At 38.1% G+C, this 17,436-nt stretch overlaps 1 protein-coding gene across 10 annotated transcripts in view; it reads right to left on the bottom strand.

The window, feature by feature from the left end:
* The window catches only part of CDH12 (cadherin 12), a 565,327-nt gene that overhangs the window by 311,098 nt on the left and 236,793 nt on the right, over positions 1 to 17,436 (bottom strand). The window contains exon 1 of one of the 10 annotated variants that reach the window (XM_021298009.2): positions 7,285 to 7,912. The exons of the other annotated variants lie outside the window; for them this stretch is intronic. The gene's annotated coding sequence lies outside the window, so the exon portion shown is untranslated. Of the gene's footprint in view, positions 1 to 7,284; positions 7,913 to 17,436 lie in introns of those variants that run through there. 10 annotated transcript variants of the gene reach the window in all.

The following is a 17,436-nucleotide window of genomic DNA, read 5'->3' as shown; positions in this document are numbered from 1 at the left end:
CAAGAGTATGACATAAAGGCGCAAGTACCATATGCTCAATTATATAAAGGCACTGAAGTCTGCTGAAGAAAACTTTTTCATGGTATTGCAGCTAGGGATAGAAATAAACCAGTCACTGATTTTCAGAGTCTGCATTAAGTTGTTATATGTGTGGCTTAAGTGCAGAAGGACAGTAGAACCAGGAGAGAGCTGTCTGGTCAATTCATCTTCCTGTCTCTTTCCACAATGCCTTCTCAATCTACTTCTCTTTGTAACAACCATTTATAGCATTTTACATGTGCTGTTGTTTTTAAACTAGGACGATAGTACCATTTTTCCACTGTATCACAGAATCACAGAATGTTGGGGACTGGAAGGGACCTCAAATATCGTCTAGTCCAATACCCCTGCCAGAGCAGGAACATTTAGATAAGGTTACAATAGAGCACAAGACCAAACTTCGAAATATCCTTCTTAAGTAAAAATGTGTATGTTTTTGTTTGACTTCCATTGAGTATAGGGTATGTCACTCAAATAAGTATATGCTCTTCAATGAAGAAATATTCATTAGTATGGTGTTGTTGGAAATGAAATATTTCTAACTGTAGAGATTTCGAAAAGCACTGGAGAAAAAAAAAAGTGAGTATTTAAAGTAATACTATTCTGTAGGTCAAATAATGTTAAATTTGATCTAGTGAACAGGAATATACATTTCTAAAATACAAATGCATACAAAGATGTCATTTTTATGTTAAAAGGTAGCTTTTTTTTTTTGTTTGTTATTTCAAAAGGATTTTAACAAAAGATCTAGAGCTTTAAATTTTTTATTTCTCTACTTTTTGTTACAGTTAAGGTCTCTGACAATGAAATTATAAACAATCCATCCAGTTCTCCTCCTTAGAAGTTTAGTCTAATCTCTGGAATCCAACCGTCTTTCTACAATTTATGTATTCATTAGCAAATATTCTGAAAGTTGTGTCAGTCCTTTAAACAGACATGTCTGAACCACTGTTAATAGTTATTCCAGCCAGCAAAACAGTAAAAAATAACACAGTGGTGTCATTTTTTTTTTCCTATTAAAATGCAATGGATTTAATACTATCTAAATATTTCAAGGGAATGCATCAGTTTCTATTCCACACCCAGAACTTCTTCAAAACAAGCTAAAAAGCACCAAATTTGGAATTCTATTAATTTTCTCTCAGCTTCTCATATCTCTGTCTTTTAGGGAGTTTCAATTTGTTATGGAATCTTAAGTTTTAAATATTACACGTTTTTTACCTTTCTACTCTCAGACTTTCAATAAGAACTGACAAATAAAAAAAGTAAATTTGAAAAAATTTCCTGTAGGAAATTTCCCCCTCTCTTCACAAACTATTCTAAGTAAAAATAAAATGAATATGAAATTGGAAAATACTTCTACTGATTTGCAATATTTGAGCCCAGCTCATTTTTGTTGCAGATACTTTGCATAGCCAGACAGAAAGGTACTAAGAAGCAATTTCAGAAACAAGTTATCACTAATGAACCACTCTGGATACATACAAAGAAACAGACTTTGGACAACAGTGTTTTTTATTTTTATCTATTCTTTCAGAAAGTCTCTGGAGAAGCAATACTCAAAGATACATTTAACAGGTCTTTTTAATTATTATTTTTATTATTATTCCCTGTATTTTTTACGTGCTAATCTAGGGTTGCAACAGTATCACAAAAGAAAAATGAAAACATACCGATCAGTAATATTAATGTAGTTCTGACAAAACAGGTATAATTCTTAAACTGAAATCCTGAAAAAAGGTATTTTAAATAAGCTGATGTTTCAAAATTATTGCATTTTACAGTCCGTATGTCATAAATAATAACTATATGTCTGCTAAACCTTGAGAGAACAAGGGTATCTTAAACAAAGAAGTTGCTTGGCAAATAATGTACTAACCAGGAAAAGGTCTGGTACATGAAAACTGCATTGCACCCAGTCAAGCTGTTTTGTCACTACACATGCATTTGAGATGGTAGTGGTGAGGTTGATGTAATATTTCTTGAAATGTGACACATTAACAAATTCCCTATCAACATGGTACTTTGAAAATAGATTCTTTTTCTACCCAATTAAAACAAAAGTTGTATTACTTTGGACCTGACAGATTTTTTTTTTAACATAAAGGACAATCACAACTGACAGTGTATCACTGTGTTGAATTAGAGTTATCTCTTCCTCATCTCACCTATAAAGTACCAGAAGGAGAACGAGAATTAATATTCACATTTAGCTGTATTTGAACAGAGAGAGATAACAAGAATATTTTGTGCATTCCTGGGCATGCAAGTGTCATCAGCTGTACATTTAAAGCTTATATGAAGGGAAAGAGAAAGACACTAATTGTCTCCAAAGATCACTCCCATGCTGTCTTAAGGATATTTGCTTCTGAAAACTTCAAGTCAAGACACAAAGTAAGTGCAATGTTCTCCTTGAAGGACTAAAGAGTTCATCTTAATTGTATGTTTTCTACACTGCAGATGATGGAAGGTTTTCCATGTGATATATAACACTATAATAAGTTACACACCAGGGAGCCAAGTACCTCTGGTTATTACCAAGCATATCTCAGTGTTGACTAGATTTCAGTGGTTGCCTAAGAAATTCTGAATAATACACTTTGTGCACCTGGTGCATTAAAAATAAAATCTCATTATATCCCATTATTATAATGGCCAATAGGATGCCAAGAGCATATTAACTACAGTACCAATAATGAATATAATGCATAATGTAGTGAGTAGTTTGCATTTCAACCACTTTGTGTAATTCTGGTTGCACTTTTTTTTAAAAAAATGTTTTACTTATTCTCCCTCTCTTTTCTGTATAGTTTTGCAATTCTAACTGATTTGTGAGTTTTATAGGAAATAATGATATTTTTTTAAAAGTAGTATTTTGCAAAGCAACATTAAAATCTTTAAAATCTTTAGCTACATCTAGTGCTGAGCTTCTTTAAAAATATTACAAACTATGACCTGAAGAAAATAAAATGGTAAGCACTGTTATATCTCTTCATATGTCAGCATATGAAAGAAAGCGGCAAAAAAATACATTTAATACTGTATTTTGGTCACTCTGAAATGAATTTAAACCATTTCAGACATTGACATTTGAAAACCAAAGTAATATGACTAACAAAACAAACAAACAAACAAACAACAACAAAAAAAAAACAACAAAAAACAAAAAACATATTGTTTCCTAAATTATAATGTTGTTCATATTCATGTAAGAAATCTGAAATGGGCTAATCTTCTTTGAATGTCTGGTTTACCTCAGCTGGAGGGGGAAAAGAAAAAAAAAAAATGAAGCAGCACAATCAAAGGATGTACACATTGATGATATTAGACAGTGATTTTCATTCCAGAGACATGCAAGAAAACTCAGAAGTCTTTTTGAATCATGGCAGTCTTACAGGGAAAAGCGAAGGCAAAAATAAAATTTAATATCCAAATATAGTCAGTTGTTGGACTAGCACCATACCTATTAAATAAATAGCACTATAGATGACATCGAGTGAATTGTGGTAAAAATTAGACCCTACTCGATTTGCTATGCACCATTAACCAAGACTAAACATTTCCTAAGTATGCGAACATTTGGATCCCCTTCTCTTCACATTTTGAAGAGTTCTTAATAAAATCCACGTAGTTTGAAACAGAAGAACAGTCTAGTTAGGACTCCCAGAAAGAGGTTCTTCTCTGAAAAATAAAAGTACTAACTGTTCCTGAAAAGAAATCCGAATGTGTTCCAAATCCATATAGTGAGTAATGTTTATTAAGATTGTGTCAAACGAGAAATAAACATTGCCAGAAAATAAAGAGGAGTCGTTGGTCATGTCAGTCATTAGAGTGATACATCCTTTTATGTTGCAAGCCTTGACTTCAGTGCACTCCAAGAATTAGAACTGTCACATCCAATATACAAACCTGAACTCTACCATTGGAATGAACTCATTGTGACCCTCTTTACACAAACACAAGTGCCCTCTGAGTGTATAATAAAATTCTGTATTCGGCTGCCTTAACAGTGGATTTTTATTTTGATGATCTGTAATGAATTAATTATTTTGTTCATTTTGCAAATATATCTTAGTCTACACACTATTGATTTGAGTCAGTTGAGCTTCTCCTTAAGAATTATAGGAGTAAAATACAAACTCTACATATCTGCATTACAAGAATCTGATTTACAACCTGGAAAATCAAGTTTAATTGTGGTGATTGTGAGAAACTAAGAGTAGGCAAGTTTTGTCATGTAACATTCAGGATATTTATTAGATGGTGAATGTTAACACAATTCTTTTCCCTGGTGAGATGAATTAATCATTTGAAAGAAATCACTTTCCAAATTTCCCCTCCATCCTCAGCCATGAAACTTTAAAATGGCCGCCTTTCACATTTCAGTTAAAGACCATATTTCCTAGCTTAATGTAAACCTCTAAACAGTTACTAGCAAACAACCAATGTAGACAGCAATGCACTACATAATTCAAACTCTACTATATATTCAAGAAGAAAAAGTGAGATACCCATTCATTTTTCCAATACATGACTTTAATTTTGAAATATCTATCAGATTCAGCCTGCCAAGTTCAATGTACTAGTTTCATCTAGCAGAGATACATAAAAGTATACTTGCTATCTCAGTGCAAAGTAATCTTTCCTTTGTATCTCATTTTCTTCTGGTATTGATCAAGATAACAAGCAATCTCACCTGATGTCAGGAGATAAACTGGCTAGGAATTTGTTTCTTCCTATTCTGTCAGTAAAGAGGGAAGTACTGCATTCTGGACTTTTCTTCTTCCTCTTTTCATCCTCCACCTCATCTATGTTGTATTTGTAGAGATGTAGTAGATAACAGCACTTTGTATTATTTTACAAGTTAAATTATTTAAAGATTTCTGTTTATCTCTTTATTTTCTAAAATATCCCTATTTTCTTACCACAATTTATTTTATTATTCTGGTCTTGTGCTGTGTTGTGTCATCTGTAGTAGCAGGATCATCATTTTCACAATGCCAATGCTGTTGCTATTGCTACAGTTCCACATAGCTCATGAAGAGCCATTCATATTTATTTCCTAATTGTTCCACAATTATAGCCTCTTTTATAGGTATACTGCAATGTGTCTTTTAAACCTCTTTCTTCACAAGTTTGAAATTTCTAGTGTTTTATTTCCTTATTTTAGAGTAATTTCAGATTAGTTCTAGATGAGTCATGTCAGTACTGCCCCCTGCTGTAGCACAATGCTTTATCGATACTAGATAGCACACAGTAAGTTGTAGGAACTTAAATGTACTTCTCTTTTCTAATAAGTTTACTTTCCTGTTTATTATTCTCCACAATTTATTTTACTCCCCATAGTTCACACTAATCTATAATTTATCTATTTTCAGCTCAACTTTGAACTGTCTGTTGTCGGAATATCATAACTCCATGTGCTCAGCTTTTTGCCTTTTTCAGCTGTAATGTTATTATGCATTCAATGTGTTAACAGCATTGCCTGGTTCAAGGGTCTTAACTTTCCCTACCTACCAAAAATTAGGATATTCTGTATGTTCAAAACTGATGAATTTCCATACCATTATTCCATGGGGTATTATGAACATAGAGAAAAGAGCTTCCTAATGGCACTGAAAGCAGTGCCATTTCCTGAGGAAAACACAAATATTTGCACAGAACTAGAGGGATACAGCAGTCCGTTATTTTATTTTTACATGCAAAAGTTCATTTTCTGATTTGTAAGAAGTTTCTCCCCAAATTCTGCTAGATTCTTCCCACAGGTGACTGTAAGATGTGCTATAGTGTTTTGGACCAAGAACTGCAGCATTTTGTCTTCAGCTTCAGCTAGATGATGCTTAGAAAGGAGAAAAATAGATTGCAAATGTATGGTAGTATTCTGTCTCACCTTTCAACAGCCAGTGGCACAAGGATTCCCAGAGTCGGAGGTTGCATCCGAAGTATTGCATTTAATGGACATCATGGGAACCATTCTCCATGAAATTGCCTTTGCCCTTCTAAATTGCTGTATGTTTTTGGTTTTATCGTTTACCTGATAATTTCACTAGGAGCCTTTTTTTTTTTTTTTTTTTTCCAACGAAGAGCATAAAATAATCAGTTTACTTATCTTTCATGTTTAGCTTAAATAAAACATAAAGCACAAAAACAAGCTTTTAGCATAAGCTGGGAACAGGCATATTAAAACAAGGTTAAAATATAAACAATCTGCGCTCACATAATGCACAATCAGAATTACTTTCTTAAAGATTAATAGTCAATATTTATATTCTCAACTGTTCAACCAAAGTCATCATGCTTGCTGGGCAATATTTTATAATCAGAGGTCATATCAAATTCTTAACAAACTGTTGCACACATAAATAAAACTGTAAGACAAAATCTTTATAAACTGACTAGTATTTGTGAGAAAAAAAAATATTACGGTTGCAAAAGCTAATTTCTTTATATCAAACTCTTCTGAACAGAGTTTTGCAAGTTATCTCTTTTAGGCTCATCGGTTTCTCTTATTTCCCTTCTTTGCTGAGAGAAAGAAATTACTGGCATGATACTGTATAAATATTTTTAATATAGATTTTTGAAATGCAAATAAGGAAACAGTTAACAGCTATTTTCTATTTAAGATGAAAAGTGTCAAGAGCTTGAAAAAAATGACGTGAAGACAAAAAACACAATTCCTGATCCAGAAAACAAACCTGCTTGGTGATAAATGGCCAAAACAGTAGTGAGGAGAATGAGGAAAAGAAGGGATATCTCTAAGACAGAATTATTTTCTAAATAAATTCTACCTAACTACGTTGACAATGTAGCACATAGGAAGAAGCAGATGCCACTTAAATGATATTACTACTTCATATAAAATAATTTAGTTTTCCTCCATACAAAATTTCCCCCATCCCAAATAAAATCCTTTTAAAAGTTTAGCTCATAAAGTCAACATTGGACTTGTTCTTTCATCACTGTAAGGATGTTTATTGAACTCTCGAGTCCAAATCTTGCACGCTATCAGGTTTCTAGTCACTCAGCAACCAATCCATCATCTTTACACCGGTTATAAAAAGTTTTATAACCTCTCCATCTTTAGCTAAGGTTTTCTATCCTTACATTATGCTTCTGTGCTGGGAAATAAACAAGGAGTTGCAGGAAACCCCTGCACAACCCTCCAGCTTAAAACACTTAGAACTTGTATAGCCAGTACTTTATGCCCAGTACAGCTGCTGGCAGAGAAATTGGCGCCGATCTTACCTCCCACGTCTCCTGCAGCTCAACCGCTTCCGCTGGGTAGTTGTTTATTTCTCTTTTCCTTTCATATCCCTGACCTTTTTTCTAATGTGTTGAGCTGAGTTTGGAATCACAGTGATGAATGAGGTGCAATGATGAGAATCATAGTGAGGATGCAGTGTGCAGGGCTGTTTCTCGGGCAGCATAGTGTCAGACGGAGGAGGGGGGGAAATGGAAATCTGACAGGTTTAGCTTGCTGACAGCCCATGTTTATAGGCTCTGTAAAGAATACAGATGAGACAGAGGAAAGGCAGAGACGACAATGACATAGTAAATCTTAGCCACAGTGTTTTCAGCCTGAAAAAGTGAAGACATAAAATCAAGTTTGGGATGCCGTTAATGGTTAGGCTGTCACAGAATTGAACCTCTTCACTCTCTGCTTCTCTGGATGAGAATAGATACACTAGACTCCTCTGTACCATACTTCTGCCATCTGCACAGAAAATTGCAGCCCTCTCTCCCCTTTGATGACAAAATACTTTAGGTAACACATGACTTAGGAATTCTAGTTTCAATACACAGAGTGATATATCCATATACTTCTCACCAATACACTCCAAAATACCTAAAGGGGAAGCCTTATTTAATGGTTGGAAATATTTTGAATATTACCCTCCATGCCCTCCCAAGGAAAAAAAAAAAAAAAGAGAAGTGGTAAGGAAAAGGATCAGCCTCCATTCTGAAAGCAGCAATCATCTCCTCAGGTGCTTCAAACACTGTATATGTTTGACTTCTGTGAAGCTATGTGAGTTTATATCAGGTGAGGTTCTTGACTCTAGTTTTCACTAGGGAAAAATTCCAATTAAACTTTGAGTAAATTCCAAACCACTATATAAAGACTCCAACATTTTAGCTAATATCAAATTTTTAAATATTTAGACTTTTCCTCCCACCTCCAGAGTCCCAGATACGGTAAAAGATTCCTTTGCTCTTTTGAATATATTGAACATGTACCTGACTTTTTTGATGCAGCCTGAGCATCCACCCTACCTCGACTAGGCTACATTTGCAGGCAGACATTTTCAGAGAGCTCATTTCTCAAGTTCCATTTATTCCTACAAGAGCTACATATTTTCATAATTCCCACTTATGAAAACATAAGACCAAGAATTTAAACTATCATTGCAAAATAGTTTCACTGTTTTTAACTAGTTACTATTACCATCACAAAACAACAAAAGGTAGTCAAAGTAAAAACAACCTTCTATGTAATTACTGACAAAGATAATGCAAAGTTCCTTCTTTGTCAGAGGCTGTAAAGTCTGTATTCATTTTCATTTAACTGAATCCAGTGCTAGAAATGGGATGGTAGTATTTTTGTCCTTTGTAGATTACCTTATTGTGAAACATAATAAGGAACTGAACTAAGAGAAGAGGTCAAAGAGCACATAATGCACTATAATTTTGACAAAAGAAGCACACTGAAACATGCATTTGTTTTCCCCACTGTCTTCCAATAGTAATATCTACTTTCAGGCCAGCTTTCATGCTTTTAATACCTTATTTGTTAACTGGGGGTTGGTTTGGCCTCCAAAATTATGCATGCCATCCTAGAGGTCTAATCCAGACAAGGTTGGCTGACCCATCGATCATCCTACAAAAGCGTAAGCAGTGTAACCTTAGTTTCACACCGGGTGAAAGGCAGAAGCATAGGGGACAAACAGTGTTGTTTTCTATAAACAGCCGTTAGATCAATGCACCTTGTTGAGTAAGGAACATGCAATAAATTTACAGAAAGTAAGATTCATAGAAACAGTAAGTTTTCAGGAAAACCAGACTTCTCTGAGACATTTTAAAAAAGAGCACAAGAATAATCACTAACCACTTTTGAGGAAGAGAGTGATTCATGTCCTGAACTTAGGGGAAGGGAGAAGAATTTCATCTTAAGTTCTCAAATAACTATATAGATCTCTCAATAGACAGTAAACTAGTGAAGTATTGTTTTGATGGCATATACTAACAGTTTGTTAACTTGAAGAACTAAGTATGTTTAAGTGATTTATCCAATATCTCCAGGAAAGACAAGAATCACAGCATAGAAACTGTAATTTTCAGTCTCATTATGTAATTCCAAAATTACGTTGCATTCCACATGCCTGCCTGCTACTTTTTAAGTTCTTGTGCTGAACCACCAAGTAATGTATAAAATGGCATATACTTATCAGCTCCATTATATTTATGCATAATAATGTTATTTCTTCTAGTCTCTCTAGATAAAAAACCACAATACAACAAAAAGAAAATTATCAGAAAAAAATTACATTTCATGTAGTTATTTTCTTTGGCAGACTTTTAAAATGCTACAGATCTTCTCCCCTAAAAATAAGGAGGATATGAAAATAGTAAAAAAATAAAAATAGTTATATAGATACAAATAATAATACAAATTATGTATCACAGTATCACAGTATGTTTGGAACTGGAAGGCACCTCAAAAGATCACTCTAGTCCAATCCCCCTGCTGGAGCAGGAACGCCTAAGTGAGGTCGCACAGGAACATGTCCAGGTGGGTTTTGAATGTCTCCAGAGAAGGAGACTCCACAACCTCCCTGGACAGCCTGTTCCAGTGCTCTGTCACCCCCACTGAGAAGAAGTTTTTTCTCAAATTTAAGCGGAACCTTTTGTGTTCCAGCTTGATCCCATTACCCCTTGTCCTGTCATTGTTTGCCACCGAGAAGAGCCTGGCTCCATCCTCATGGCACTCACCCTTTATATATTTATAAACATTAATGAGGTCCCCCCTTAGTCTCCTCTTCTCCAAACTAAAGAGACCCAGCTCCCTCAGCCTTTCTTCATAAGGGAGGTGCTCCACTCCCTTAATCATCTTTGTTGCCCTACGCTGGACCCTCTCCAGCAGTTCCCTGTCCTTCTTGAACTGAGGGGCCCAGAACTGGACACAATATTCCAGATGGGGTCTCACCAGGGCTGAGTAGAGGGGAAGGAGGACCTCTCTCGATCTACTAGCCACCCCCCTTGTAATACACCCCAGGATGCCATTGGCCTTCCTGGCCACAAGGGCACAGTGCTGGCTCATGGTCATCCTGTTGTCCACCAAGACCCCCAGGTCCCTTTCCCCTACACTGCTCTCTAATCTGTAATTTCCCAACCTATACTGGAACCTGGGGTTGTTCCTGCCCAGATGCAGCACTCTACACTTTCCCTTGTTAAATTTCATTAGGTTATTCCCCGCCCAGCTCTCCAGCCTGTCCAGGTCCTGCTGGATGGCAGCACATCCTTCTGGTGTGTCAGCCACACCTCCCAGCTTAGTGCCATCAGCAAACTTGCTGATAGTACACTCTATACCCTCGTCTAAATCGTTAATGAATATATTGAATAATATTGGCCCCAGTACTGACCCCTGAGGCACTCCACTAGATACTGGCCTCCAACTAGACTCCGCGCCATTGACTACCACTCTCTGGCTTCTCTCCTTAAGCCAGTTTGCAACCCACCTCACTACTCTATTGTCTAGACCACACCTCCTCAACTTAGCTGTGAGGATGCTGTGGGAGACTGTTTCAAAGGCTTTACTGAAGTCAAGGTAGACCACATCCACTGCTCTGCCATCATCCATCCACCTTGTTACATTCTCATAAAAGGCTATGAGGTTGGTCAAGCATGACTTACCATTGGTAAACCATGCTGACTGCCCCTAATAACCCTCTTATCCTTGATATGCCTTGAGATGGCACCAAGGATAAGCTGTTCCATTACTTTCCCAGGGACAGAGGTGAGGCTGACTGGTCTATAATTACCTGGGTCCTCCTTCTTGCCCTTTTTGAAGACTGGAGTGACATTTGCTTTCCTCCAATCCTGGGGCACCTCCCCCGTTTCCCAAGACTTGGCAAAGATGATGGAGAGTGGTCCAGCAACGACTTCAGCCAGCTCCCTCAGCACCCGCGGATGCATCCCATCTGGGCCCATGGATTTATGGATGTCCAGACTATTTAATTGCTCCCTAACCCAGTCCTCATCAACTAAAGCAAACTCCTCCATTGACCTGGCTTCATCCGGGGTCTCAGGGGTACAGGGCTCCCCAGGACAGCCTCCGGCAGAGTAGACAGAGACAAAGAAGGCATTAAGTAATTCTGCCTTCTCTGTATCTTCTGCCACCAGGGCACCCACCCCGTTCATCAGTGGGCCTACATTGCCTCTGGTATTAGTTTTATCTGCTATTTATTTGAAAAAGTTCTTTTTGCTGTCCTTGACCCCTCTCACCAGCTGTAATTCTAAGGAGGCCTTGGCTACCCTAGCTGCCCTCCTACGTCCTCTAACAGCAGCCTTATATTCTTCCCAAGCGGCCAGCCCCTGCTTCCACGACCTGTAAACTCTCCTCTTCTGCTTGAGCATACCCAACAGATCCCTATTCAACCACGCAGGCCTCCTGGCTTCCTTCATTGACTTCCTTCGTGTGGGGATGCTCTGATCCTGAGCGTGGAAGAAGCAATCTCTGAAAGCAATCCAGCTATCTTGGGCCCCTTTTCCTTCAAGCAGTCTTGCCCATGGGATTTCCCCCAGCACTTGCTTGAAAAGGCCAAAGTTAGCCCTGCTAAAGTCCAGGGTTGCAATTCTACTTGCTATTCTGTTCCTGCCACACAAGATGCTGAACTCCACCATCTCGTGGTCATTGCAACCCAGGCAGCCCTCAACCTTTACTGCTTCGACCAGACCCTCCTTGTTAGTGAGGATGAGATCCAGCAGTGCACCTCTCCTAGTCAGCTCCTCCACCTTCTGCATGAGGAAGTTATCATCAATGCACTGGAGGAACCTCCTGGACTGTGGCTGGCTGGCTGAATGGTCCTTCCAGCAGACATCAGGGAAGTTAAAATCCCCCACAACAACCAGGGCCTGTGACTGTGAGGCCACTCTCAACTGCCCATAGAAGGCCTCATCAACTTCCTCAGCCTGATCTGGTGGCCTGTAACAGACGCCCACAACAGTGTCACCCCTGCCAGCCTGTCCCTTGATCCTGACCCATACACTCTCAACTCGCTTGTCATCCACTCCTGGGCAGAGTTTAGTACATTGTAGTTGCTCTCTCACATAGAGAGCAACTCCACCACCACGCCTGGCTGGCCTGTCTTTCCTGAAAAGGGCATAGCCATCCATGACCACATTCCAGTCATGTGAACTGTCCCACCATGTTTCCGTAATTGCCACCAGATCATAATCTCCCGACCGAACATAGGATTCTAACTCCTCTTGCTTATTCCCCATGCTGCGCGCATTGGTGTACAGGCATTTCAGGGAGCGAGCAGAGCACACCAATTTCTCCCTAGGGGCATAGGAGGCCACCCGGTCCTCATCAGTTTTAGAATGCTGCCCCACTGGGACAAGCCCAGCTACAACCCCATCCCCCTTCGAGCCTAGTTTAAAGCTCTCCAAATGAGCCCAGCTAATTCCTGCCCCAGCATCCTTTTGTCCCTGCAAGATAAACCTTTCCCGCTTGACACTGTCTGGACTGGTGACTTATAAAACCAACCATTATTAAAAAATCCAAAGCCCTGCCTGTAGCACCAATCTTGGAGCCAACCATTAAGAGACTGAATTTTCCTATTCCATCCCACATCGTCCCTTGAAGATGGAAGGAGTGAAGAGAAGATCACTTGAGCCCCTGAGTCTTTCACCATCCTTCCCAAGACCTTGAAATCGTTCTTCATTCCCCTCAGACTACGGGAAGCAGCTTCCTCCCCATCTGTCTGGAAGACCAGCAGCGGGTAGTAGTCTGTCAGGCGCACCAGTTTGGGGAGCTCTCTAGCAATATCCTTGATCCGGGCTCCAGGTAGACTACAAACTTCCCTAAGATGAGGGTCAACCCTGCATATTGGGCCCTCTGTTCCTTTCAGAAGGGAATTTCCTATTACAATCACCCTTCTTTCTTTCTTATCAGAGGCAATCTTAAGTTGTGAAGTCAACCGCCTCTTCCTATGTGATCTTGTGGGCAGGCTTGGCACCACCTCCTCACCTACCTCTTCTTCAAGATCCAGGGCCTCAAACCTATTACGGAGAGGCACCTGGGGAGACAAAGCAGACAGGGAGGGGGGCTGCCCATGACGCCAAACCAGAATACACTTCCAACCCTCGTCATCTTTTAGGTACCCTACCTCTGCCCGACAGCAACAAGGGCAGGGCTGTCTCAGGACTTCCGCCTCTGTCCGAGAGGGCGGGAGTTAGGAAACAACAACAACAAAAAAATACCCAGGATTAATCAATGTACCATATCTCCCACTCACCAGAGAACCAACCCTGTATAAGTTCTCATGAAACTACTGTGAATTAACACATATTACCCATTAAATTTTTCATGTACATCTACAGCTGAATATTGTCAAATTGACAAGCTAAGACTCAAGCATTTACTGCCTGTACTGATGCTTATATGCTGAATAAGGAAGATTATTCTGTGATTAGTTTAGGTAAAGGGGAAAGAAGGCAACAAAGTTTTCACAATTATTCCTGTGTGGTCTTTATTCTAGCTCTTCTCATGTGCTAACTTCTGACAACAGTGGCTGGTAATGCCCATGCCTTACGTTACCCCTGCTCTTCATTAGCCTCATATTTCTCTAAAATATAGAGCACCTCAAAATGAAAAGGTATGTCACACAAAGAGATAAGAAGTGTCTGTTTTCTACCAGCCGGTAATTATTTTTGTGAGCATATGCATCTTTCTAACATTATCTTGAAAGTATAAAAACAAACCTAACCTCTGTAGTCAAAAATCCGTATGTTTGGATCTTTGCTTTTCAAAAATTTCTCTCTGGGGGTGTAGCTGAACAGTGAGGAAAAAAAAAAATGGTGCTAGAAACATGAAGTGTCTACCCACCCAAATTCAAGCTGTCATCTCAGCTGGGGATGCTGACATTCAATGTTATATTCAGCTAAATATAGAATGAGCGAGACTGCTGCCTAATATGACTATCATCAGTGGAACTGTTTCATTCCAGACCTGAGGACCATTTATATTTTTCTTCTGAAAATAAGATTTTCATTCTTTCCAGACTTTTGTCTAAACAAACCTTTTTCAGCCACTTCTTGGTTTTGTTTCCTTGTTTTTGTCTGTTATATTTATCTATTATACCTCAGTTATTTGCAACTGCTTCTTCATTTTGTCCATGTTAATTCCCACCTTACCAAGTAGGATTTCAAGTTCTAACACTGAAAGTATTATTTATAAATTCAGGGACTAGGGATGGGTCTGTTTAAGGTTTAGAATACCTGGTTGTTCAAATTCAAAATGCCGGACAGAAAAGAAGCCTACTGGAGTGAAGTTAGCCAAACCAATATATTATTTCTTAACAGAAATTAAACCTAACAAAAGATAACTTCAGGAAATTCCCCAGACTGTGCAAACCTTCCTCCGCTTTGACAACTGCTTCAGAGAAGAAATTACTGAATTTGAGCAGACATCAGATTGGGCTCATTGTCACTAATTTCTAAGGGAAAGCCTATAACACCTCAATAGCTAATTAAAACCTAAAAAACGTTCATTTTCTTAGTAGCATACAGTACGGTTTAATTGTACATCAAAGATAAAATGCAAGATCGATGTTAACACCAAGCTCAGAGTGGAAACTATAGCAATCATATCTGTGTCATGGCGGATGTCATTCCAGTATTTAAGAAGAACTGAAAAGTTGATTTGCCCATAAATTGGCTTTTTTACACCACTTATTTGGCATGGAGGGAGTAGCAATTGAATCTGGGAATCTAAATTTTCTGGGATATACTACACAAGCAGCAAATTCAGTTCCTCTCCTACTTCTTGCACAGATGTCTCAGGCCTATGATAGTACCATATTTCACAGAGATATATTCAAGTTTGGAAAAAAAAAATGTGTATGGGAGAAGTGACAGTCAATTGTCTTCTGGTGATGCTTCTGTAGCATCACTAGAATTCTTCTCTTATGCAGCCCAAGTAGTCTCTTGAATGGACAGCCTAGGGAAGGGTGTCTTCTCAGCTGGTGGCATGACTTGATCTTCTTCTCCAGCTTTCTATTACTCGCTACACAAGAAATGTCTGATTTGTAACAGGGAATTAGGTTGTAGATGCAAACAAATGAGCTCTGAGAGGAACTCTGCCCGCCTCCCTGAGGTTTTCCTTGTCTCACTAACAAACAGCACCGGATAAGTGTGGCTCCAAGAGGGGACATAATTATCTAATCAAAGAGGCTTTGTGTCATTAATTTTTTTTTAGAACATCACTTTAACTCTGTGTTCAACTAAGTCAAACACACAGTTTTTCTGCCCGTATTATCAAGCAGTTGCAGTGTACTAAATAAGATGCACAACAGTTACCACATCATGTGTGGATCTGCAGAAACATAGTCTTCAAACACAGACTCAGAAAAGGTTTCCCAGCTAACTGAACAGCATCTAAGCAATTCAGTGAGATCTCAAGACAAAGCTAAAGCCATCAAGCACAAATCACACCCTTTTTGCATGATGTCTTTACCTCTGCAAATGAATAAAGACGTCCTCAGAAGAGGTTCAAAATTAAATAGTTCATCAAAAGGTTGTGCAGTAAGGATCTCATCCTACTGGGAGGGCACACCAGGGCAAAAGAAGGAAGTACACATATGAATGTGCATCAACTTCCTGAAGCATTTTACAGCCTGGTGAGAGAAGAGACCTCATTACTTCTTTTTAAATCCCATATGATGCATTCACCCAGGGAATAGGATTTAGTTATGGTGGAATAAACGCTAGGAGTTATCATCATACATAAAACTTTGGCAAATTTTGTTCATGTGAGACTGTAGTTCCTTTTGGTTTTAGTGAATATGTTTTTTTTTTTCTTTATACCTAGGGGCAAGGCACAATATTTTTGGACTAGTTGTCATTTAGAAGAAAAGAACCAACCTTGTTTTAAGAGAGCAGACTAAATTCTCTCTTGTCTTTTCCATACATCTTAGCAGTTTGACTTACAGAATACAGGTTTATAAAAAGCTATAAGAAATCTACCAGATTCTGAAAGGTCATGCAAAGGGGTTGTTGTTGGGAAGCTTTCATCCAAGCTGCTAAGACCTGACCTGGCACTCTTCTTAGTGTGATATTTTATATTGTTAACAGCAAAAGGAAAAGCTGGGGTATGAAATTTATTTACGCTGCTTTTTTTGTTAAGCACATCACCAGCTCTCACAGATGAAAGAGAATCTGACCTCAAGTCTTGGCATGAAAAATACTGTTGGAGCTCATTAAAGCAGACTGAATAATATAGCTGGATAGTATTTCTGTTGGAAAATCTGAATTTCGTGTCATCATCTTTCTTAAAATAAAGTGTTAGTGATTCCTTTTATGAACTTCTAGCATATGAATGAACTTAGACAATCTGTTTTCTCAAAAACTGAAGAAAATTATTTCAAATATGTAAAAAGGAATAAAACTTAGACTCTAACCTTAACATTTTTTTCCCATTCCAACATTTGGTCACTGACTTTTACATTTTTAAAGAATCTTAATGGAGTAAAATAATTGTCATCTAAATACATATGACTGTCTTCAGAGTAAAGTCTCAGTAAGTCATATTTCATTCCATAAAAATTTGCCTGAGTCAGGAACCGATGATTTGTCTCACTATGCATAACAATGCATCTCCATGCTAAGAATGAAAACTGTCATTTCTATGCATGTGTATACATACATATATATACACATGAAAAATATAAACAGTACCATGTACACATAATATATACAGTACATATATACACACGTATATACAAAACCAAAGCAGAACAGAATACCTACAAGTTAATATATTATTATTATATGTAATAGAAAATCACAGCTAGGTTAGCAAAAGACATGCATAAGCTCATTACTAACCCAGACCCTTGTTACTGTGGCAACTGTCTCACATAAGCTTAAACACGGTATGTAACAGCACAAACCAGAGATAAGAAGTGTACGACAACTAACCTCCATGGTATTTTAGAGTCTAGAGCAAGAGGGGAGTATAAAGGTAAAGAATGTATCAGAAACTCCTTCCCATTTGAGTTTGGATACCATATAGTATATAGAAATGATATTGCTTACTACAATTTTTTTTCGTCCTGAAACTGAGTAATTGTAAAATACCTGTGCTCACATCACTGAATCTCACTCTGGTTTTGAACATAT

Source organism: Columba livia, chromosome 2 (assembly GCF_036013475.1).
Source record: "Columba livia isolate bColLiv1 breed racing homer chromosome 2, bColLiv1.pat.W.v2, whole genome shotgun sequence".
NCBI classification, from domain to species: Eukaryota; Metazoa; Chordata; class Aves; order Columbiformes; family Columbidae; genus Columba; species Columba livia.
Note: the sequence above shows the minus strand (reverse complement) of the source record. Positions and strands in the feature narration are given on the sequence as shown.